At 43.4% G+C, this 25,146-nt stretch overlaps 1 pseudogene; it reads right to left on the bottom strand.

Moving 5' to 3' along the window:
* Positions 1–25,146, bottom strand: part of LOC137537812 (NEDD4-binding protein 1-like) — a 38,277-nt pseudogene that overhangs the window by 4,392 nt on the left and 8,739 nt on the right.

Genomic DNA, 25,146 nt, shown 5'->3' with positions numbered 1-25,146 from the left:
ACTAGCGGAGGACCGGAGGATCCGTGAGTGACTGCGAGGACACGGGACGGCTGCAGGGAGCTGGTAGAACCCCAGGTGTGTAAAACGGTTTCTTTTATTGCAGACTTAAAGCGGTATAAAACCCTGACATACTATTCAATAAAAACATGTTTTCCTACTTTTTATATGCCATATGGTTATCATATTTGCTTTTGTGCATAAGTATTATTCATTTAGAAATTTACAAGTTTACAAAGTACACTTTTTGCACAGAGCAGACTGTGCATTTTATTCATAACTTTTTTTCATCTTGAAATATAATCAGAAATGTTTTCTGACTGTCTGTGTTCAGGAGAGTCTGCAGTGTCAGAAGTGTTTGTTTACATTCCTCACTTGATACAATTAAACACAAGATAACATTATCTCCAGTTCGGATGCATCCTGCTTTACAGGCATTGAGTTTTTCTGTCTCGTGTTTAACCCTTTGAATGCTTTTTTAGTAAAGCAAAGAAGAATTGCTGGGTTTCATTCCGCTTTAAGTATCCCTTTAAGTTGTTGATAATCATGAAAAAAATTGAAATCACAATTTGACAGAAAAATCGCAATTCATTTTTTTCCTAAAATTGTACAGGCCTACTGTCAGCAATGTTTTTTTTTCTCAATTCCTACTCCTTTGATCAATACCCTACTTTACATATTGTCTTACGTCAAACCAGCAACGAAAGTTAAACACAAATAAAAATGTTTATTTTTAATAGGTTTCTCATTAAAATAGTTTTTACACAACCATAAAATGGGCCAAAAAAAAAAAAAAAAAAAAAAGGTAAATTTACTTTGAGATGAAAACCTGTGACAGTGTCCCCAGGGCCACCCCACCTGTCCGATGACACCAGATCTCAGACACGTGACAGGGGATAACAGAAGTCAGAAGTCCCCAGGGTCACATTCAGAGGTGAATTTCCTGCATCATGTGCCGGTAAAAAACATTTCTACGTTCATAATGAGGTATGTGAGAAAAAACGCTCACAGAAAGCAGAATAATGGCAACCAAAAAGTACAAAATATCAACACATGATTATTTCCAGGAACAGCACCCAATATGTATCATTCCCATAATGCACAGCAACAAATGAGGAAGACTCTTGCCTGCTCTGATACAAGCACACTACGGGGCCCGATTTACCAGGGCTGTGGAGTCGGGGCAATTTTGGGTGCCTGGAGTCGGAGTCGGGAAAAAATGAACAGACTCCAACTCCTAATGAATTTAAACTAATTACAATAGAAAATATGATAAAATGTTCTATTTCTCAGATAAAAGTCATCATAAATAATTTATATACACAGTAATAGCTGTGCTTAGTCCACAAAAATGAAATAAACCAATCAAAATTAGTTACTTGTGCTGCTTCAATAAAGCAGTCCCGGTATTTTTAAAGTCAGATATACACATCTGATTGTGACTGTATATATGATGTGTACACAGGAATCTCTTATATATACTAAATAACATCTATGCTGTAAGAATAAATCCTGATGTGTAGCTGTGTCACTAATAGAGATGGTCAATGAGATAGAAATAACTCTGCGTTGATGCCGATTTATGCAAATGTATGCACTCTCTTTGCTCATGAAATCAAATCATTTAATATGTTAAAATTTGGTTTGGTGACTACAAATTAAAGGGTACCTGAGACGGATGAAAAGAAAGGTTTTTATACATACCTGGGGCTTCTTCCAACCCCCTTCAGGCCAATCAGTCCCTCGCTGTCCTCCTCCGCCACCTGGATCTTCTGCTATGAGTCCCGGTAATTCAGCCAGTCAGCGCAGTCTGGCCGCGTGCCGCTCCTAGAACCAGGAGCATTCTGCACCTACGCAATAGTGCTGCGCAGGTGTAGCACGCTCCCGGCGGCGGAGTGCGTGCATGCGTACTACGCCAGACTGGCTCAAGTACCTGGACTCATAGCAGAAGATCCAGGTGGCGGAGGAGGACAGGACATCTGTCTCAGGCTTACTTTGTTACACAGTAGTACTATACTCTACATATGCACTCCCCACAGAGCTGCAGGGAATCCACTGAGAATGTTGTGCACATTGAACACAGAGTTGTTGTGTATCACCCATAAACCTGGTTCAGATTGTGCATGAGAAATGTGTAATAGAGGAAGAATCTCCTTATTCCCCTGCAGAGTACCTGCACATCACTCTTACATGTACCCACAGTTACATTGCCTACGGTCTGATAGATGTTTGTTCCTGTATGTACCTTTTTCAAGTACTCTTACCAAGGACTAGTTTTAGTCTATTACTAAAGGGAATAAATATGGCAGTCTCCATATCCTTCTCACTTCAGTTGTCTTTTAAAATTTCTAAGCGTTGGCAGTTAAAGAGGAACTCCGGTGAAAATAATGTAGTAAAAAAGTGCTTCATTTTTTTTACCATAATTATGTATAAATGATTTAGTCAGTGTTTGCTCATTGTAAAATGTTTCCTCTCCCTGATTTGCATTCTGACATTTATTACATGGTGACATTTTTACTGTGGGCAGGTTATGTAGCTGCTCCTAGCTGTTTTGGCTGTTAGAGACAGCTGTAAGCAGCTATTCCCTGTCTGTGAACATTGTTACATTGTGGCAGTTTGCCCAGAGTACCGCGGTACTCAGAGCTTCTTGTGGGAGGGGTTTCAGCACAAAATCAGTCACACAGCGCCCCATGATGGTCTGTTTCTGAAAATCATTATATTTCTCATGTAAAAGGGGGTATCAGCTACTGATTGGGATAAAGTTCAATTCTAGGTTGGAGTTTCTCTTTAAGAAACAAATTTCATGTTACATACTTTCAATCAACAAGATTGTAATATGCAAATTAGAGGAGTCGGAGTCGAGGAGTCGGAGGAATTCTAAACTGAGGAGTCGGAGGATTTCTGTACCGACTCCACAGCCCTGCGATTTACGAAAACTTCTCACATACAATGGATGAAAATCTGAAGGTGGCCATACACTGGCTGATGCCCCCCCCCCCCCCAGTGCCCAAAAGATCGATCCCTCTCTGATCAAAATCTAATCAGAGAGGGACCTATTCTTATCACACACTGCATATAGATTTTTAATAGATTTTTAGCCTGAAATCTATTAAACATCTACAGCCGCCACAGCAGGGCCAGCTATTGTGCCTCCCCGGTCTAATGCCGGGAATACACGGTGCGTTTCCGCGGCTCGATCGAGCCATTAGAGGGCTCGATTGGTCATTTCCGACGTCTGCGATCACCCGCCGGATCGATTCCGTGCTCGATACCGCAGGTGGGACAATAGAAAAAAATAAGAGGAAGATAAGAGAATCGCCCGCGGGGACGAGCGGGAATTGATCCGGCAGCATAATCGAGCCGTGGAAATGTCCGTGTATTCCCGGCGTAAAGCCTCATACACACGGGGAGGAAAAATCGTTACAAACGACCAATGAAAAACTCATTGTTCAGATATCGTTAGAAAATGCAAGACACAAGCCACAAACTATGGCCTCAATTCACTAAGCTTATCTCCCGTCTTTAATACTGCTTCTAGAGTCATCACCATGGTGATAAGGCATGTAGTATTCAGGAAACAGTTTACCTCAGGCAAACCTAAAGTTAACTCTTCAATCCTTAAAATAACTCCAGAATTATAAAGTTAAAGACAGGCTGTTAATTACCTGCTTGTTAAAATAACTACAGAGGAGGTAGAGGTAGAGGAGGAAGAGATAAGTTAACCCTCTCACTGTGTGGAAGCAAGTTTTCTCTTGCCTTATTATCTCCAGCATGATCTTAGTGAATTGAGGCCATGGTGTCTAGGAAACCTACGGCGCTATATCTAGACTCATTTAATGGTCATTTAGCATTTCTGTTGCAGTTTTCTGACATTGTTCACAAAAAATTGCTTAAAGATGGGCTTGACAGATCGTGAAGCATCGGTCGTTTCCCATAGCTTATCCCACGTAGCTTAATCTAATAGTGCTCCCCATGAACCCTGAAGAGTGCTTGCAGAGTCGGTTGTAGAATTTTATGCTGCCTGAGGCAAACTTGTAAGGATGCGCCGCCCACCTCCCGATTAGGAATGATCGCACAGCAGCTAAAAATTTTTACCCTCAGTATAGGTAGGTAGGTAGCCAGGTATAGGTGCCCCCTGTATAGGTAAGCCAGTATAGTTGCCCCAGTATAAGTAGTATAGTTGGCCCCAGTATAGTTGCCTCAGTATAGGTAGCTAGTAAAGTTGCCCTTGTATAAGTAGGTAGCCAGTATAGTTGCCCCCAGTATAAGTAGTATAGTATTTGCCCCTGTTTAGGTAGGTAGCTAGTATAGTTACCCCACTATAGGTATCTAGTATAGTTTCCCCCAGTATAAGTAGAACAGATGCCCCCAGTATAAGTATAACAGTTGCCCCCAGTATAGGTAATATACGGTAGTTGCCTCAGTATAGGTAGTATAGTTGCCTCAGTATAGGTAGTATAGTTGCCCCCCTTCCCCTGCAGCCGTCGCTCGTCTGACCTTCTCAGCTGGTGGCTGCTGCCTCTAGGAAAGTACTCGGCCCCCTTGCCCCTATACATGTGCTGCTACCGGGAGCCGCTGTCCCGTTTCCTCTTAGCAGCGCTTCGGGTCTATCAGGGACAGAGGCGAGGGGGCCGAGTACTTTCCTAGAGGCAGCGGCCGCCAGCTGAGAAGGTCAGACAAGGGGGGTGGGGGGTTTCAGGGTTTAGGCTCCAGGGCTCATGCCGCCTGATGAACCTGTTTCACCTGCGTCATGGGTCATGGGCCACCCGCTCCTGAGTGCTTGCAGGGGGGGGGGGGAACAGAAGGACTCAGAAGGGAGCGCGGCATCAGACAGGTAAGTGTTCTTCGCTGCAAGCACTCTGCAGGGGCCACCGTGAAGCACTATTAGATAAAGCTACGTAGGATGAACTATGGGAAACGACCTATGTACAATCGTTCCAACCTGTGAGCGAACCACCAGAAGGCCCTACCTAACCCCAACAACGCAGAACCCATTGCTAGGGCCAGTCCCCCCCCTCCCCCCCCCCCCCGCCGGCATATGTGCCCCGTGCATCAGCAGCTACACAACAGATGTGTGTGCAGCCCAGCGATGTCGGCCAAGGGGATCAGCATCAGTTGGGCATGTGTACGAGCCCTTACCACAGCTGGACAAAACATACAGCACAAATCTCACTTTTGACTTGTTATCAAAGGAAAAGTTTCCTAAAAATTCCTGCACACTCCTGGACTGAAGAGGCTAGTTTGTAAAATATATGAATCCCCCACCCCCCGCGAGAAACACATGTGGATGGATGTGGATTTGAACAAATCTACGGCAAATAGATTCTCCTAAATTGTCCAGTCGATCAAATTTCAATCGATTGACCCAAAATTGATCAACCGTATCAGACAGGATGGAAAATCTAAGTCAATTGGAGGGGGGGCAAGAGTGGGGATAGGTCAATGGCTTAACAGTGCAATGCTGCAATTGAATTTTCAATAGATTCCAATGTGCTGTGTGATAGGAATCGATCCCTCTCTGGATCGATTCCAATCAGACAGGAAGCCATAGTTTTGCCACATTGGGGGAAATCGGTAAGTGTATATTATTGTACAGAGGCAACTTGGCAGATCAGCGACTTGCAATGGGAATCGGAGGGGAATAGACTCTGGGATTTCTCACCCTTCCGGTCACGTGCTGCTGACACAATAGTGGGCAGAATTCAAGCTTTCCAGATAATTGTTCCTTCAATTCTCAGAACTATTCCTCAAATGTAGTTAGCATTTCTAAAGCTCTGTTGTAATAGCAGCAATGTGTTGACATCACAACTGATAGAAATAAAGTTGTTTGAAGAACAATTTTAGTCTAGTTGGGCGTCAAACACCTCTACCCCTTCCATACTCCTTATTAGAGATGGCCAATCAGGTACCAAGAACTCTTGAAGCGGGATTGTCACCATAAAAATCATATTTCAACAGCAACTGGTCTGCAAACTTTTTCTGCTGCTATGGTTTGGAGTTATCACATACCTTAGGAGCACTGGCCCTTTAATAGCCATTGCCATCGGCTGGCAAAACAGTTGCATGCTGGGGGGTCTTTTTATCTATAATATATTCCTCCTCTTCCCTTTATTTCCCCCTCCTTCTGACATAAGGCAGTGCACTTCCTAGTAAAGCCCTCAGTGTGAGTGCCTGAAGACTCCGGGAGAAGGGCAGGTAACAAATACACAATTAGTAAGAGGAGAAAAGAAAAAAGAAAAAAAAAAGTTAGGGAGGAAATGATGTCAGGAGGTCAAAGGTAACCAAGATGGAAATTGTCTAGAATAGGATTCTCTGCTTTTCCTTTATAAAATTCACAGGAATCATAACGTGGACAGTGCAATACATCTGTTATGTAAGCAGAACTAGTATTTATCTACTTACATATGTGTTTTTTATTTCTAGGTTAGCATGGGTGTTCTTTAACCACTTGCCAACCGCGCACTCATACCGCGCGTCGGCAAAGTGGCAGCTGCAGGACCAGCGACGCAGTATTGCGTCGCCAGCTGCAGGCTGATTAATCAGGAAGCAGCCGCTCGCGCGAGCGGCTGCTTCCTGTCAATTCACGGCGGGGGGCTCCGTGAATAGCCTGTGGGCCGCCGATGGCGGCTCGCAGGCTAAATGTAAACACAAGCGGAAATAATCCCCTTTGTTTACATTGTACGGCGCTGCTGCGCAGCAGCGCCGTAAGGCAGATCGGCGATCCCCGGCCAATCAGCGGCCGGGGATCGCCGCCATGTGACAGGGGACGTCCTGTCACTGGCTGCACAGGACGGACAGCGTCCTGTGCAGCCCGGAACACCAGGGGGGCCAGGTAGGAGAGGGAGGGGGGGATTTCGCCGCGGAGGGGGGCTTTGAGGTGCCCCCCCCGCGCAACACCGGCAGGCAGGAGCGATCAGACCCCCCCAGCACATCATCCCCATAGTGGGGGAAAAAGGGGGGCGATCTGATCGCTCTGGATGCACCCTGATCTGTGCTAGGGGCTGTAGAGCCCACCCAGCACAGATCACAAATAACAGCGCTGGTCCTTAAGGGGGGGTAAAGGGTGGGTCCTCAAGTGGTTAAAGAGTAACTGTCGGGCATAAAATCAATATCAATTCTTTATTTTTATCTGGTAAACAAGTAATAAAGATGCTAACCAGGCAATCCAAAAGTTAAAATCACTATTACTTTTCTTGTTGATAAAGTATCATTCCCCAGTTTACCTGACTCTTATTTGTTGCCTATAGGGGAAAAAAGTGCACCCAAGGGGAGTGTACCAAGGGGTACTCGCCAGAGGCTTCCCCTGTCCTCCTCCACCGGCCTGATTTAGCACTGTCCCATCCAAAAATCAGCTAGTCAATGGCTCGCACATGCACAGTAGCATGGACCCACTCAGCTCACAATCTAAGCCTTACCATAGTCATAGTCTAATGTCCTACCATATTATTATTATGTATTTATAGAGCACTGCCATCTTCTGCAGCACTTTACAGAGTGCATAGTCATGTCACTGACTGTCCTCAGAGGAGCTCACACTCTAATCCTACCATAGTCAGTCTAATGTCAAACCATACTATTACTATTATGTATTTATATTGCATTGACCTTTTCTGCAGCACTGTACAGAGTGCATAGTCATGTCACTGACTGTCCTCAGAGGAGCTCACAATTTAATCCTACCATAGTCATAGTCTTATGTCCTACCATTCTATCATTATAATGTATTTATACAGCTCACAGTCTAATCCTACCATAGTCAGTTTAAATGTCCTACCATAATATTACTATGTAATTATGTAGCAATGACCTCTTCTGCAGCACTTTAGAGTACATAGCCATATCACTGACTGTCCTCAAGCTCACTAACCATTCTAATGTCCCTACACTAGTCTAAGGCCAGAGGGGGAAGGTGGAGCAAATTACCTTACCAGTATGCTTTTGGGATGTGGGAGGAAACTTGAATTCCTGGAGAAACCCAATGCAAACATGGGAAGAACAAAACATTCATGCAGTTCAGGTCCTGGTGGGGATTTGAGCCTGGGACTCCAGTGCTGCCTATTCTACTGAGAAATGATCATAGGGTCCGCATTTCCAGCTATATGAAATCAGTTTCACTTTCAACAAAAGTCCAGTTTCTGTCGCAGGTCTTATATCTCGGATCACCTCATTTGGTCATATCTAATGAGTCAGTGATGCATCGGAATTCATTTCCTGTGCTCAGCATTCTGCATCATACATAGATGAGATCACCGGAGGGTAGGGGTCACGTGACTTCTCTGTCACACAACAATGGCTTCCGTCATGTGATGGACACAACAGCTTTCACTCACAGTAGAGTCTCAGACTAGTAATTTTGCTTGTTTTATCTGAAACCTTACCTTTTTTATTGTTTTCAGAATATTGATTTTATTTACATTTTCCACAAAAATGTAACGCTTGTTCCGTTGTTTAAAAGATACCAGAGCTGAAGGACTGTGGCAAAATGGGCATATGTCATGTGTGGGGTGTTCTAGATCCTAGGTTCTTAAGATGTGGTAGCGTACCCCAGGGGGTACTTCTGATGGTTCCAGGGGATACTTGGGATTGAAGTATTTAAAGGGGCACTATGACGAAAAATTTTAAAATCTGTGTAAACATACAAATAAGTAGTACATTTTTTCCAGAGTAAAATGAGCAATAAATTACTTTTCTCCTATGTTGCTTTCACTTACAGTAGGTAGTAGAAATCTGACAGAAGCAAAAGGTTTTGGATTAGTCCATCTCTTCATAGGGGATTCTCAGGGATTTATTTATTTTCGAACGCACTTAGTGAATGGTAGTTGCTCTGCCCCACTGCCAAAAAACTATGTAGCAAGTAGGGAAGCTGGCCAGCATCATTGTTTAAATCCTTTTTAGGGAATATCTTTATAAAGAATAAAAGCTTTGCTGAGAATCCCCTATGTAGAGATGGACTAGTCCAAAACCTGTCGCTTCTGTCAGATTTCTACTACCTACTGTAAGTGACAGCAACATAGGAGAAAAAGTAATTGATGGCTCATTTTAGTCTGGAAAAAATGTACTTATTTGTCTATGTTTGCACATATTTTACATTACATTTTAACATGTTTCACCATAGTGCCCCTTTAAGTTATAGAAATTAATAGTTTCAGAAAAATGTATATAATTTATATAATAGTAAGTCCTATACACACACACACACACACAACAGCTAATTAAAAATAATAGCAAATGCGTGGAAAAGGTTTAGAAACTATTATCATGTACTACTATTTAGTGTATCTGAATCAAGGGGTACTTGAGATAGTCTCTACCATATCAGGGCGTACTTGGCCAGCACAGGCTTTCAAAAGGGGTACATACCCAAGAAATGTTGAGAAACCCTGTTCTAGATGACATTATAGATGCGGAAATTTCGCAACATCTTAACCTCCTCAGCTGTATGGACGACTATACACGTCCATCACTGCCGGAGGCTGCCGCTCAGGCCCTGCTGGGCCGATTTTCGTGAAATAAAAAGCAGCACACGCAGCCGGCACTTTGCCAGCCACGTGTGCTGTCTGATCGCCGCCGCTATGCGCCGCTATGCGCCGCTATGAGTCCCCCCAGCCGCCCGAGCCCTGCGCAGCCGGAACAAAAGTTTCGGCCAGCGCTAAGGGCTGGATCGGAGACGGCTGACGTCAGGACGTCGGCTGACGTCCATGACGTCACTCCGCTCATCGCTATGGCGACGAGGTAAGCAAAACAAGGAAGGCTGCTCATTGCGGCCTTCCTTGTTTATTCTGGTCGCCGGAGGCGATCAGAATGACGCTTCCGGAGCGCCCTCTAGTGGGCGTTCATGCAGCCAACTTTCAGTTGGCTGCATGAAACAGTTTTCTTTTTATTTAAAAAAACCCCTCCCGCAGCCGCCCTGGCGATCTTAATAGAACGCCAGGGAGGTTAAGATTTCGGTGGCAGGCAGAAGTAGTTTATACGTCCGTGGCACATAGAGATTATTAAATGAAACATCTAAAGATGTCGGTAGCAGTCTGAGGGCGCTTTCACACCAGCTGCCTTCTGTTTTGTTTTTTGAAAAGGCTAGCGATTTTCCAGTCGCAAGTACAGTAAAAATACTGTTGGAATAGATTTTCTATAAAGGCAATCGCAGTTCTGCTGCATTTTTCCTGCAGTTCGATTGAGGATAACATAATGACAATCGCAAAACACTAAATGCAAAATGCGTTTGAGATATTTGGTGTGAAAGAGGCCTTAAGGCCTGATTCACACTTGCTTTGAAGTGGCAAACGGATCCATGAAAACAGATCTGATCACCGGTAAATTGGATCAGTTTTCACTCCGTTTCTGGTACGCTGCTTCCGTTTCCCCAAAGCCCCCGACCCCCTTAGACCCCCAAAGTGAATTTTCTTATTTATAGCGTTCCGTTTTCTCATTGCCCCCAATGCAGGACTTCAGCTTCAGTGTCGATGGGTTCAGCGGTCCAGAAAAATTGCTGCAGCAGGAAATTTGTGGTCCGTTCAGCAGATCATACGGAACGGGTCCATTTGAACATACGTATGTGAACGGATCCATATTGTAAACATTGGATCCATTCGCATCCGTTCCAATCCATGAACTGACTTTTTTTTTTTTTTTTTTTTTTTAACTCAAATGAGAAGCAGGCCTAAAGGTCCTTTAACACTATCAGTTGCTCTCAGTTATAACTTAAAGGTCAACCGCTTTTTAAAGTAATGTCCATGTTTTCCTATGGCTCAGTTCATACTATACGCATTTTAACTGAAAGCCTTTTCGCAATGAACTGCTGTGGAACGTTAAAGAGAAACTCCGACCAAGAATTGAACTTTATCCCAATCAGTAGCTGATACCCCCTTTTACATGAGAAATCTATTCATTTTTACAAACAGACCATCAGGGAGCGCTGTATGACTGATATTGTGGTGAAACCCCTCCCACAAGAAACTCTTGAGTACATACTCCTGGCCGGTTTCCTGTCTGTGAACCTTGCTGCATTGTGGGAAATAGCCATTTACAGCTGTTTCCAACTGCCAAAAAAACATGCAGCAGCTACATCACCTGCCAACAGTAAAAATGTCACCATGTAATAAATGTCAGAATGTAAATCAGGGATTTAAAAGATTTTACAATGGGCAAACACTGACTAAATCATTTATACATTATTGTAAAAATGAAGCACTTTTTTATTACATTATTTTCACTGGAGTTCCTCTTTAAAACGTAACAATTTTTTAACACATAGTGTCAGAGCCGGATTAAGGCTAAATGGGGCCCTAAGCAAAGTAACTGATTTGGGCCCCCCATCATGTCGTCATAGAATCAGAAGATGCAGCTGCACAGCAACATGTCGCACACACCGGGGCAGCCGAGCTACTGGTTGCTATGGGCAACAGCCCGCTTTCCTCTGTGGGTGCACAATGCAGGGAATAGCAGCGGCAAAATGCAGAGTGAGAGATGAATGGCTGGGATATTTGCACTCAGGGGCTGAGGCACCCCTGTGAAGAGGGCGCCAGATATCACAGCAGCAGCACTTTCCCCTTGCATCTCCAGCCTGGCAATAGCAGAAAGCTCTGGACACCGAAAAACCGGAAGCCGTTCCCCAGACAGAATTACATAACCACCCCCACCACTGAACAACCAATTTCCTCCCAAACTAGACAGCCACCATGCAGCCTCCATCCCAGTGAATACAATAGTCCAGTAGAGAAGGCAGCCGCAGCGGGGGAGAATGACAGCACCAGATGACTCACATTCACCTATTGCGATCCAAGCAATAGAGGTCCCGTCATCCGGAGCCCATCTGTTTCCTCTAGAGTGCTGTCGCTCTGTTACTACTATTACTACTTCCTACTTCCTGTCTGATCTGAGAATCAGGAAGTTCAGAGCGAGCGGCTGCACTGTAGAAGAGACAGATGGGTTTCAGATGATGGGATCTCTATCGCTTGGATCATGGATAGGTGAGTGAGCGTTTGCCATCTGCTGCTATCAGTCTTGCTGCAGCTGTGGTTCTCTGTGGGAAGGGAGGGCGGAGTGGGCAGCGGCAGAGCGCACAGTAGCAGGAGGGGGACCTAGGAGGGGAGAGCCTGGCTCTGAAGACAATCAGCAGCGCACGGCATCATTTGACAAGACAAATAACATTTATATTGCGCTTTTCTCCTGGCGGACTCAAAGCGCCAGAGCTGCAACCACTAGGACGCGCCCTATAGGCAGTAGCAGTGTTAGAGAGACTTGCCTAAGGTCTCCTACTGAATAGGTGCTGGCTTACTGAACAAGCAGAGCCGAGATTCGAACCCTGGTCTCCTGTGTCAGAGGCAGAGCACTTAAAGGGACTCCGAGCAGTGCCTGTGGGTATGTCTTTAAGCATACCCATAACTAATTAATTACATCCTCACACCTACCAGCATGATGTTTGAAATTATATCCCCCTGGGTTCCTTATATTTCATTGCATTGTGCTGAATCGAGCTGCCTACTTTGGAGAAAAGTCGTCCTGTGGCCGGGATTTGGATTGCGAAAATAGCGAAAACGAAAAGGCATAGGGTGGCCGTTTATATATCATTGGAAAGAGGAGAAAGAGAGCTTTAAAATGATGTGCATCTTTCCATAGTTACTGCACTGTTCAGAGTCCCTTTAACCATTATACCATCCAGCCACCGCTGACAGGATGGCGAGGGCTGGTTTATGTGCTGATGGGGCCCCTTTGACTCTGAATGGGGCCCCAAGCGACTGCTTTTGTTGCCTGGTCAGTAATCCGGCCCTGCATAGTGTAGAAGAGGTGCTTAAAGAGGAACTGAAGTAAAAATAATGTAATAAAAAAAGTTCTTAATTTTTACAATAATTATGTATAAATGATTTAGTCAGTGTTTGCCCATTGTAAAAACTTTCCTCTCCCTGATTTACATTCTGACATTTATCACATGGTGACACTTGTTCTGCAGGCAGGTGATGTCACTGGAAGGAGATGCTGCTTGCTTTTTTGGCAGTTGGAAACAGCTGATATTTCCCACAATGCAACAAGGCTCCCACAGTGATATGTCAAGACCTCAGTGCTGTGAGGCGCTGACATTTGTGGGAGGGGTTTCACCACAAGATTAGCCATACAGACCCCCCTGATGATCCGTTTGAGAAAAGGAATAGATTTCTAATGGGAAAGGGAGTATCAGCTACTGATTGGGATGAAGTTCAATTCTTGGTCACGGTTTTTCTTTAACATCCACTCCTTGGCTAGAGGTAGGAGCCTGAGCCTTGGCTATACCTCCCTCACCTGCCCAAAAGGAGATGGGGAAACAAATGCAGTCCACAAAAGATGGAGGAAGAAAATCAGCGTAGTCCAAATAACCGGATGCGAGGGAGTTTTTAAACTGGGCACACTGGCCGCATCAAAAAAAAAAGGATAGCTGGGTCTCTACCTGGATTTTGCAATTATAGCAGTGGCTTTATTAGCACCATAGTAGCAGAAAACACACAATGTTTCGGCCACAAGGCCTTTTTCAAGTTCCCACTGGCCACATCACCAGCATTCCGTTTTCAATAGTTTTTTATTGAAATTTTTTTTAAAACAAACAAATGAACAAATAACAAGCCAGGTATGGCATAACATAACCATACAGAAATACAGAAATACGTTGGAATACAATGTACATAGAATTGTATATCTTACATTCCAGATCATATCAGTGGTACATCACAAAGCCTTATGAACTGTTATTCTTATAATTGGTACATTAGAAGATAGGTTAATATTTTTATTGTTGTTATCTTAACAGCAACGTTAGATGAGTAAAAACCAGCATGGAGGGAGTGTATGTGGTAATCTGAGTATCGGAATTTAACTGTTGGTAGTATGTAAGGTATAATAGGTATAATAGGTATAATAGGACCTTGTAATTACCTTACTTCTATGTATTGAATGTGTACCTATACATATATAGTTATATGCGTCATCTTTATTTGGTAAGAGCTTATCTTATAAGTGCAAGATGATTGTGGCTCTAGACGCATCTCAGACTGTGTAGTTAATACCATAAAACTTGTTTGAATAGTAAAGGCTGTATAAATTATAGTTGCCAAGAATCTATATCTTGACATAATTAGGTAGAAATAAGAGAAGTATAAGAACACTATAAGTTATGGTTGAACTGTAGGACCACTGAAGTGGATTATGGCAGGCATAGTTTAAACAATAAACATGGCATTAAAGGGAAATTAGTGTGTTTAAGTTCCTCTCAACCTGGGAAATGGGGGTTTTGGGCCTCCCTACAGAGATCCCAGGGAGTGGAACTAATGTGTTCCATATGCCAAATTTTCCTCTTAGCATCGTGCCTGCATCTCAGCTAAGTTTTAACCTGTTCTTTGTTTAGTAAACTACAAAGATTTCGAGTGTGGATTGTAAAGTGGGTATTAACAGTGAATGACCAACTATTTAGTTGGTAAGCTATTATTATAACTGATCTAATGCATTAAAATACATTTTAATTATCCCAGAAGAATTTCAGGTATATTCAGAAATATGTATGCAGATAAACATGTTATCTAGGTAGACAATTGCCAGAGTGTACAGTACTAGGTTGAGCCAATCTGATCTGATCCAGGTGAGGCGGGATGGAAGTTTGTCTGTCTGTCTCTTTGAATGTGAGAGGATCTCTGTGTTTGACACTTCAGAATTCCAGAACTTTTGAGTTTTTATAGACCGTAGGCCAGAGGCTTACCTTCCTCAGGAAAGCTTGTAAGGTACCACATCTGATCGACCATACCTTTTCTGTTCAAAGGTTAGTTTCTACTTTTTTAAGAACATCTTTAAGTGTTGGTACATAGATTGTTTTCCAGTTACAGGCTATTTGGTTCCGAACTACTATAAAGATGTGGTCTATAATTAATCTCTCCTGAGGTGGTAAGTCCCTGGTGCCCAGGTGTAATAAGGCCATACCAGGTGGAATCGATTGTAGTGACGTTGGTAGTTGCTTGAGAAAGTCTTCAATTTCTGACCACAGTTTTTTAAGTCTCGGACATTCCCACATGATATGTTCAATGGTACCCGTCAGTTTGCATTTTCTCCAGCATAAAGGAGGTGCTTTGCTATCGAATTTAGATATTCTTTCAGGGGTTAAATACCAATGCCATATTGTTTTGATCAGTCCCTCATGGTGAGCTACACAGTGAGAGGATTTTTTAAAGGATCTAACAGTCAGCTCCCATTCCTCTGTGTCAATCTCTGTATTCAAAAATTGTTGCCATCTAATTAATTGCCACTTGGGTATTTCTTCCTTCATATCTATTAAGGATTTATATAGTAAAGATGTGCCTTTGAGGTGGTTTCCTTCTGGCTGTATAATTTTATTTATTTGGGGGGTAATGGTAATTGGATTATATGGATGTTTAGTTAGGAATCTATGTATTTTGTCATAAGTAGGTTTGTCAGATATTGGGATGGCGTGGGTTGATAGTAAGTATTCGAAGGGTCTAAGGGATCTAGTTCCGGAATCTTCCAACAGGTCCCCTATATTTTTGATTCCATGATCAATCCAATTTTCTATGTTAATATTCCTGACTACCGTGTATAGGACGTTTAGAGGTGTGTAAAGTTCTATCGCCAACGTGTCTTTGTTACATATCTTAATAGCATCTTTCCATATCTTAAGAGTATTGGCTGTAACCGGGTTGTATATATTCTGTCTAATTCCCCATGTTAGCCTAGATTTTAGAAATAGTTTATAAGATTTATAGGGTAATTGATCTTCTTCTATTAATACCCATTGTTTAGTATAATCTTCAGTCCATATTGACCTGGATTGGTCCAAAACTGTTGCTTTATAATATAGTTCTATATTAGGTGTGCTCAGGCCTAGGCTAGATGTATGTGCTGTTGAAATTTTGTTGGAGAACCTAGCTTTTTTGTTCATCATGACAAATTGGTTGAGTAATTTCTGAATGGTGTTAAAGAAAGTCTGGGGGACTCTTATCGGAAGATTCCGGAACAAATAAAGGAGCTGGGGCAATACCATCATTTTAAAAGCTGCTATTTTACCTGACCAGGAATATTCTAACTTTGATAGGGCATCTAATTTGATTTTGATTTTGGATAGCCAAGGATTGTCATTTTCTTTGTATAACTGGTTTATGGTGGGGGTAAGTTGGATTCCTAAATATTTAATTGTTTTATCACTCCAAGTATATTGGCAAGAGTTTTGAAGGGTTTCTTTCGTTTTTTTGGCACATAGCAAGGGAGTATGACTGTCTTCTTTTCGTTTAGTCTATAATATGAAATTTGGGAAAATATATCTAATTCTTTAGTTAAATTGGGTAATGATATTAATGGTTTTTGTAAATAGAGAATTATGTCGTCTGCATAAAGACCTAACTTAGTATATGTCCGTCCTAATTGAATACCGTGGATTTGTGTGTTGTTTCTGATTTTCTGGGCAAGGGGTTCCAAAGTAAAATTGAAAATTAATGGGGATAGTGGGCATCCCTGACGGGTACCATTCCTAATATCAAATGAGGTGGAAAGAGAACCAGACGTTAGAACTTTAGCAGATGGTTGTGTATATAAAGCGAGGATAGCACTGTGAAGGAAACTGGGGATACCGAATTTGGTCAATACTTTAGATAGGTATATCCAATTAACTCTGTCAAACGCCTTCTCCGCGTCAAGTGAGACGAGGAGGGTAGGCGTCTGACAGAGTCTAAGTTCATGTAAAATAGCAAGAACTTTCCTTGTCCCATCACATGTGGATCTGCCTTTGGTAAATCCCACCTGATCTGGGTGAATAAGTTGGGGCATCAGAGGGGATAGTCTGTTAGCTATAACTCGGGCATATATTTTGATATCGGTGTTTAGGAGTGAAATTGGCCTGTAACTGCTGGGGTCTACTGGGTCTTTATCTTCTTTAGGGATGGTTGAAATGAATGCTGTTAATGACTCTTTGGGGAAAGTACCTAGGGAAGCTGCCTCATTAAACATATCTGTGAGTGGTTTTGATAATATACTTACGAATTTCTTATAATAATCATTGATGTAGCCATCTGGGCCGGGTGCTTTATCTCTTTTTAGGGTATTTATGGCTCTCTCTATTTCTTGTTGATAGAAGGGGACTGAAAGGGACTTCTGCTCAAACTCTGATAATGAAGGGAGATCTACTGATTCTAAATAATTGTCTATTTCCAGGGGAGTTGGGATATGGGTATCTGGGTTGTTTGCTAAATTATATAGGTTTTCGTAGTATGCAGCAAGTGCATCTACTATATCTCTAGGGTGATGAACTACTGTATTTGTTTTGGGGTGTTTTATTTTGATAATTCTCTGGTATATCCTTTTCCCTTTGATTTTCCTCGCCATTGATTTCCCTGCCTTGTTTCCCTCACAGTACCAGTTCTCCTTCAAAATGGTTTGCCATTTATCGTACTGATCGTACATAAGCTCCGCCAGTTCTTGTCTTGTCTCTTCCAATTTCTGAATAAGGTTTTTCTTATTATTACTAAATATTTCCTTTTCCAAACCTTTAATTTTTTTAAGCAGATTATCAGTTTTCTCTTTAATTCTTCTTTTCAGCACAGCACCTTGTTTCATCAGCACACCCTTCATATATGCCTTATGGGCATTCCATAGTATTGTTCTGGATATTCCTTCAGTGTCATTGAGCTCAAAGTATTCCATCAAGTCTCTTTTTATAGCAGGGAGTGAATGTTCCGAGTTCAGTATGAATTTGTTTAGTTTCCAATTATGCGGATGTGGAATTGAATTTACTAGCTGAAATTTTAACAATTAGAGGTGAATGATCAGACCATATTCTAGGGCCTATTTCGACCTCTGAGATCAGTGGTAGGGAGAACCTGTCATTAAGACAATGATCTATCCTCGTGAATGATTGGTAGATTGGTGAATAATAAGTGTATTGTTTTTCATTGGGATGGATACATCTCCACGTATCAAATAACTCATATTTAATCAAAGATGTCTGTAGTATTGAGTGGGGTTTTCTAATTTGGGAGGTACAATCAACTTTAGGGTCAACTATAGAGTTCAAGTCTCCTACTATGAATAATTTGCCTTTAGATTGGTCAGTGATTTTTTTAAGTTTTTTGTTTATAAAATTTATTTGGTGTGTATTAGGGGCATATATATTAGCGAATGTGTATTCTTGCAAATTAATAGTACCGGAGATAATCACCAATCTACCATCCTCACTACAAGTTGTCTCCCCCACCACCAATCCCAGAGTGTCTTTAATAGCGATAAAAACACCTGCTTTTTTCTTATTAGAGAGAGTTGAGTGGAATATTTGAGAGAATTGGTTAAGTTTAAATTTTCCTGCTGAGCATTTATTTAAATGTGTTTCTTGTATGCAGACAATATCCGCGTTTTGTTCCTTGATTAGTTTTTGTAGGAGATATCTTTTCCTATGTGAATTGAGACCTCTCACATTCAAAGACAGTATTTTACATTCCTGAGACATTTTCAAATGCAAGTTTGCTTAATAACAGATAACGAGATAATTCAATAGAATCCTCACCTAGACCAGATCTAGACTCACGAGTTCTGTGTAAAGTGTTGTTCCGGCAATCACATATCTCCAATTTGTCCTGAAAAAAGAAGTAGGAAGAAGAAAGCTCCTGGGATATATCAGATGACCTTAAAAATAAGTCTATGTATGAACCTGTGGATACAAAAGGTTGGGTTAACAGGAAAATAACAACAAAACCAAGAACATTAAAAGCGGTATTAGTGACAATCATATTGTCACTTTTGCCAAAACTAAATCTAAAATAACACTAGTCCAGATCAAGTGGTCTGGTGAGCACTGTCCACTAAATGGACCGGATCGAAACAGTTCTCCTAGGGAAAAGAGAGTTTGTACCCTAAGGAAAAAAGTTCTTTGGGGGTATAAAGTCTGTGGCCAAATACCCAGCTTAAGAAGAAGAGGTAGCTCCTGCGGGATCATTTTCATCCACCTGTGTTAGTGGTGGAGTAGTGTCCATCTGTGGTGATGAACTTTTTTTTAGATAATGGTTGTTGTCTCGGTGATGAGAGTTGCTTTGAAAGAGTAACCTGGTAAATAGGTTTGTCCTTCTTTGGATCCCTTGGTATGAAGATCGGGATTCTCCATTTGGCCAGGAGGTCATGGGCTTCTTTTGGACTTTTGGCAACATAAGTAGTTCCGTTATCTGTGATCAGGAGCTTTGTTGGGAATCCCCAAGAGTAGGGGATTTTCTTGTGTCTCAAGGTGGTGGTCACTTGAGAATATTGCCTTCTGGCCCGAAGTGTTTCTTGTGATAGGTCTTGGTAGAGAGCCAGGTCTTGATATGGTTGGGGAAGTTTCTTCCCTCCTCTAGTGGCAGATAGCAACATCTCCTTTGAGTGGAAAAAATGGGTGATGACATCCCTCGGCAGATGTTTAGGGAGATGGGCGGGTTTAGGCAGCCGGTGGGCTCTGTCAATGATCAAGTCGTTCTCCGTCAGGTCTGGGTAGGTGGTTTTAAGAACATCCTGGACGTAATCTTTAAGATCGTCATTGCCCACCGATTCTGGAACCCCCCTGATCTTCACATTGTTCCTGCGGTTCCTGTCTTCATTGTCGGTGATTTTACCTTTCATCCACCTGTTCTGGTCTAAGAGTTCCTTATGAGCATCAAGCAGGTGGTTGTGAGCTATGGTCATCTCATCAATCCGTCTCTCCAGGTGGTGGATTCTGGCGTCAGTTTCTCCCGCGTATTGTGTTACATGTCCCGCCAGTGTGTGCAGATCATTCCTGACAGCCCCTATGTCATTCTGTATCACCCCTCTGAAGGAGAGCATAAATTCCTTGAGGAATTGTTGGGTTGTGGGTTGGTCTGTGGCAGGGAATGACTCTAGAGGGTCAGGGGCATTAGTGGCAGAGGAGGATTGTGGCACTGAAAATACGCGTTGGGGTACGCCTTGTACGCCTGCTGAATGCGCATGTCCGCCTCCTCTTGCGGCCGATTGTACGCCTTGCTGCGGGTGTTGTACGCATTGCCAGTCGTCATCCGATGCGGCCGTTTGTACGCGTTGCGGCGGGGGATGTACGCGTTGCCAGTCTGTTGATGCGTCTTTTTGTACGCGTGGGGCAGGGGAATGTACGCGTTCACCTACCCCGGCTCTCTGGTTCTCCTGGTCGGCCTGATGATGCACTGTGGGTCCCGGCTTCAGAGGCCTCCGCTCCCGCGATTTTTTCGCCGCTTGTTGCCGCTGGAAGTCCTCTTCATCACTGTCATCCTCATAGATGGCCTGATGTCCCCTGGCATATGGGGTCTGTAGGGGGGCAAATCTGTTCCTGTAAGCCTGCGGAGAAGGAGTGTGGAAGGAAGAGGTTTCCCTGTCTCCATAGCGGTGGCCATCTTGTCTTTCTGCATCATAGAAGTTAGACAGCTTTCTCAGGGCTCGGGAGCTGTAATTCCTCCCAGGCTTTGCTCTCCTGTACTGCCAGTCGTTCTCTGGATGTTCAGCCATCTTTTGGTGTAAGAATGGAGGCTCCTCAGTTTGCTTTTTGTAGCTTTTTAGGGTATTTAGGCAGAGAGCTCTGGTCTCACACAGCCATGCAGCTCAGCAGCCAGCCACGCCCCTCCATCACCAGCATTCCGAGGTATGCAAAGAGCTACCGCGACATTCGTTTTTGTAAATGTGGGCCATTTACTTTGTGATAGTGTTGGAGGAGCTGATGGGCATAAGAAAACTATACAGCGTTTTATGCATGCTAATACTGGCATGGAAACAAGGTGCGCACTTACCTCATTGCCACGTTACTCCCATCAATAATTATGTGCTTGAGGTCTTCTCTGCCGGGTTCGTTTCTCAGTTCAAGCTTGTAGGGAATTTTAATGGAGTTTAAAAACCTTTGAACCCCAGTTACAGGCAGTTCAGGGCATGCATGGTTCCAAAAAGGCAAATGCTTCTCTGCCGGTAGCTCAGGGCATGCCTGGCTGCCATATGCCGATCGCTTCTCTGCACTTGACGACGGGACAGCTGGATACCTCGCAGTTGGTCTATAGCATGCCTGGCTCCCAAGCAGTGTACTTTTGCCAGCACTTGATGAGGGAAATACCGGATTGTTCTTATGGTTGGATGTGATGGGGATCTTCTCTATAAATATGACATCAGGTTGGTTTGAAGGTTGGGGGTTGCCAGAACCAAAAACACGTTTTGCGGTGGGTGGGCTCGATGCACCTCTTGCTACAAAACTACAACTTTTTAACATATTTTTTTCAGAGTCCACTCTTTCAGAGGTACTTTCTTGGCTGGGGGTCTTCAAAGATAACTCTGGAAGAAGTCTCTTCTCAGAAGGGCCTAGGATCATGACTGGTGCCACGTCCACTTCTGGCTTAGGAGGAGCTACAGTTTTGGACATGCAACTGGCTTCTGAGTCACGACTCCCCTCAGGGGTGTCCTTCTGAGAGTTGGAGGAAACGGGTAAATGATCACTGCGTTTTTTAATTTCCTCAAAAAGCTTCATGGGTTCCTGTGTTTGTCCGAGGTTGACGATGACCTCCTCAACCAAATCCTGGTGATAACCCATAGACTCAAAAAAGTTCACCAGAATTTTGTACTCCATTTCCTTACTCATGGGTTCCTCCTCCAAGACGATGACCTCTGGTTCTTCCTTGCCACTTGAAATTAAGTCAATAATGGGGATGCTGGAACTGTTGGGACTCTTGGGGGTCATGCCGTCTGTTTGGATTTCCTCCAAGGAAAATGGCTTTTTCCTACATGCACTTTCCTTCTCCGAACCTCTCCTTTTACTTTTCAATCTCTCCTGTTGTTGGGTGCAGGAACTGGTAGGTTTTGAACTGTCACCAGGAAGTACAGAGTCTAGCAGACACATTAGTTCTGCTACTGGTGTGTGACAATTAGTCCTGTCCTCCGCTTCCTTACAATGAGAACTAGCTTGAGCGTTAGCAGTGGTGACCTCAAAGTCACAGTCATCCTGTACAGATGGGAATTGGTCATTCACGGTTAAATTTAAAAGTTCCTCCTTCAACGTGCTGGGCAGCAACAACAAATCCATGGTGTACTTATCGGCATGACCCTCAACGAAAACTTTAAAATCTCATTTCACCTGAGGTTCTTTATTGGGCGGAAGGCTTCCATTGTCGGTAAAAATTTTGACCAAATGTTGCACTTTGCTCTGAGCCATTGCGAAGGATTCCCTCCTTCCCTTAATGCCCAAGAGTCCAATTTCCAACACGGTGATGGTAGCACTAGTGTCACTGATGAGGTGGTCGAGGAAGATACTGAAGGCTCCGGTGAAAATGCAGTGCATCTCCTTTGGGTAGGACTCCTGGGCCTCAATTTCTGGCTCGCTAGAGCCTTTGATGTACTCCTGTAACAGAGAGAAGAAGTAGTTACCAAGATGTAGTCAGACATGTGGAAGGGTCACTTAAAGGGGCTCTGTAGTGACATATAGTAGCATGCAGTATTTTTCAGGATATCCACTTTTATGGTAATGTTCCTGGTTTCAGCATCAGAAACTCTTCCTACAGCTATATAATAGGTAGTGTCACCCTCCCACAGTAATGCTCACAGAGCCGAGAAAAGGTCCTCCAACACCCAAGGCTGAGACACCAAAGAGCGCCCCTCCATCCCTCCCACCCCAGCCGCCACACACTGATTGCTATTAGACTAAGAGGTGCCCCAGGTCCCCCAACACCTTAATCTCTAGTTATCTGGCTTGCAGTCAGTGCCATGTATCCCCTTTTCTTATTTCTCTCTGCTTCAAACATAATAGGGGAATGAGAGCCGAGTGAGTTGTGTGCCCCCTCCTACACTGCGCCCTGAGGCTGGAGCCTCTCTTGCCACGGCCCTGGATGCTCAGCCTAGGCTGTTTAGCTATGCTCTCCTCCCAGAACACTCTGGGAGACCAGGCACTATAGTGGCTGGATAGTGTACTGGTTAACCAGAGTTCGAATCCTGGCTAGGGTCAGTACCTATTCAGTAAGGAGTCCTTGGGCAAGACTTACTAAACTGTAGGGTGGGCCCCTTGAGCCCCTTCGTGGCCGCAGCTCTTGAGCGCTTTGAGTACACCAGGAGAAAAGTGCTAAACAAATGTTAGGATTATTAGGAATTCTCAGAACAAACATTCTACAGAGCTGCACCTGACAGGACGGGACTTAAGATGTGGCCACCTGTGATAAATTTCAGAACGTAAATCAGGGAGACTAAATTTATAAGTGAATATTGTAAGTGATTTTATTAATTACATTATTTGTACTTCAGTTCCTCATAAAAAAAAAAAAAAAAAAAAAAAACTCCACTAAGCGAACAGTATCTAAAACCTGAACACAATATAACAACAATGCATATACAAATAGCTTAACAAAGTTATTTTAGATTTGAACAGGGAGGAAATGAGATAAGCTACATACTCATGCTCGATCATATTCTCATTTGAGAAGCTTGTACAAGTACTGTTGTCCCTTGTCACTAAACTTCCCTAAACACGGGTGCTCTCCGAGCTTAAAGAGGAACTCCAGCGAAAATAAATAAAAAAGTGCTTCATTTTTACAATAATTATGTATAAATGATTTAGTCAGTGTTTGCCCATTGTTAATTTTTTTTAAATCCCCGATTTACATTCTGATATTTATTACATGGTGACATTTTTACTGTTGGCAGTTGATGTAGCTGCTGCATGCTTTTTTGGCAGTTGGAAACCGCTATTTCCCACAATGCAGCAAGGTTCCCAGACAGGAAACTGCCAGGAGTACCACGGTCCTCAGAGTATCTTGTGGGAGGGGTTTCACCACAATACCAGCCATACAGTGCACCCTGATGGTCTGTTTGTGAAAAGGAATAGATTTCTCATGTAAAAGGGGGGTATCAGTTACTGATTGGGATAACGTTCAATTCTTGGTCAGAGTTTCTTTTTAATCACGAGTGATTACTCGTGATTCAAATGAGGTGTAATTACAGCAGGTGTACGGCGGCAATGAAAGGGTTATTTACCCATAATTCCGCCGTCCGCCCTGCGTCCTGAGAGTCCGTGCTATTAGACGGCTCGTGTTCCAAGCCTCGCTGCCGCCACTTCCTCCTTCCGGCTTCCTCCTAACAGCGCGGACTCTCAGGACGCAGGGTGGACGGCGGAATTCTGGGAAAATAACCCTTTCATTGCCTGCCGCACACCTGCTGTAATTACACCTCATTTGAATCACGAGTAATCACTTGTGAATAAGCTTGGAGAGCACCCCTGGTGCCTTAAAGAAAACCTGAACTGAAAATTAAAAGTCAAAATAAGCATACACAAGTCATACTTACCTTCCATGTAGTCTACTCCTCAGTGTCTTTCTCCTGTCCTGCGTCCTGTTTGTTCATTGTGATCAAGGGAATTTTCCGTCCTCCATTTTGAAAATGGCCATTACCCATAAAAGCTTTCTGGTTAGCACAGTTAAACTGTAACATCGCCCAGTTGAGCCATAGGGAAACATGGACATTACCTGGTACCTCTCAGCTATAACTGACATCAACTGATATTTTACTGACAGCAACTGATATATTTCAGATCTGACAAAATATTGTCAGAACCGGAAGGTCAGAAGAAAATGGTGAGCTTCTGAGAGGAACTGATGGCAAGGTAACTATGCAATGTTCATTTGAAGTTACCTCATGTGTTTATTTTAAATATTTTTACTCAGTACAGGTTCTCTTTAAGTAACCAGAAAAACTGGCGATTAGCACCTAGAAACGGCTAAATACCGGCTATAAACCTTGAGTGCCTAAATTACCGTTTATAGCCGCGAATCGTGGTAATTGGCGCCTATGGCAGCACAGTTTTTAACAGGGCACTGCCTGCGGCGAGTCGTGCCGCCACAGCACATCGCACCATCAAAAACAGGCCTTCAGGGAACAGCTATTGCGCGGTGTTCCCTGTCTGGCTACCAGCCAAGCAGGAAGTGACAGGCGTCTGACTCGCGCTTGCCGTCACTTCCTGCTTCGGGGATTGTTTAAATACACTTCCGTGCATGCGCGCCGCCGATAATTTTTTTATACATCCGTGCGTCGACATAGACTAACATCACTTCCGGGCCGACGTAGCTCGCCACAACTCGACGCAGCACCAACGTAGTTCTTGACCTGCGGCGGAGAAGCGGCACTTCCATTAAGTCACGCCGTAACATGAAAGTCTCCATAGACTTT

Source organism: Hyperolius riggenbachi, chromosome 11, assembly GCF_040937935.1.
Source record: "Hyperolius riggenbachi isolate aHypRig1 chromosome 11, aHypRig1.pri, whole genome shotgun sequence".
Lineage (NCBI taxonomy): Eukaryota > Metazoa > Chordata > Amphibia > Anura > Hyperoliidae > Hyperolius > Hyperolius riggenbachi.
Note: the sequence above shows the minus strand (reverse complement) of the source record. Positions and strands in the feature narration are given on the sequence as shown.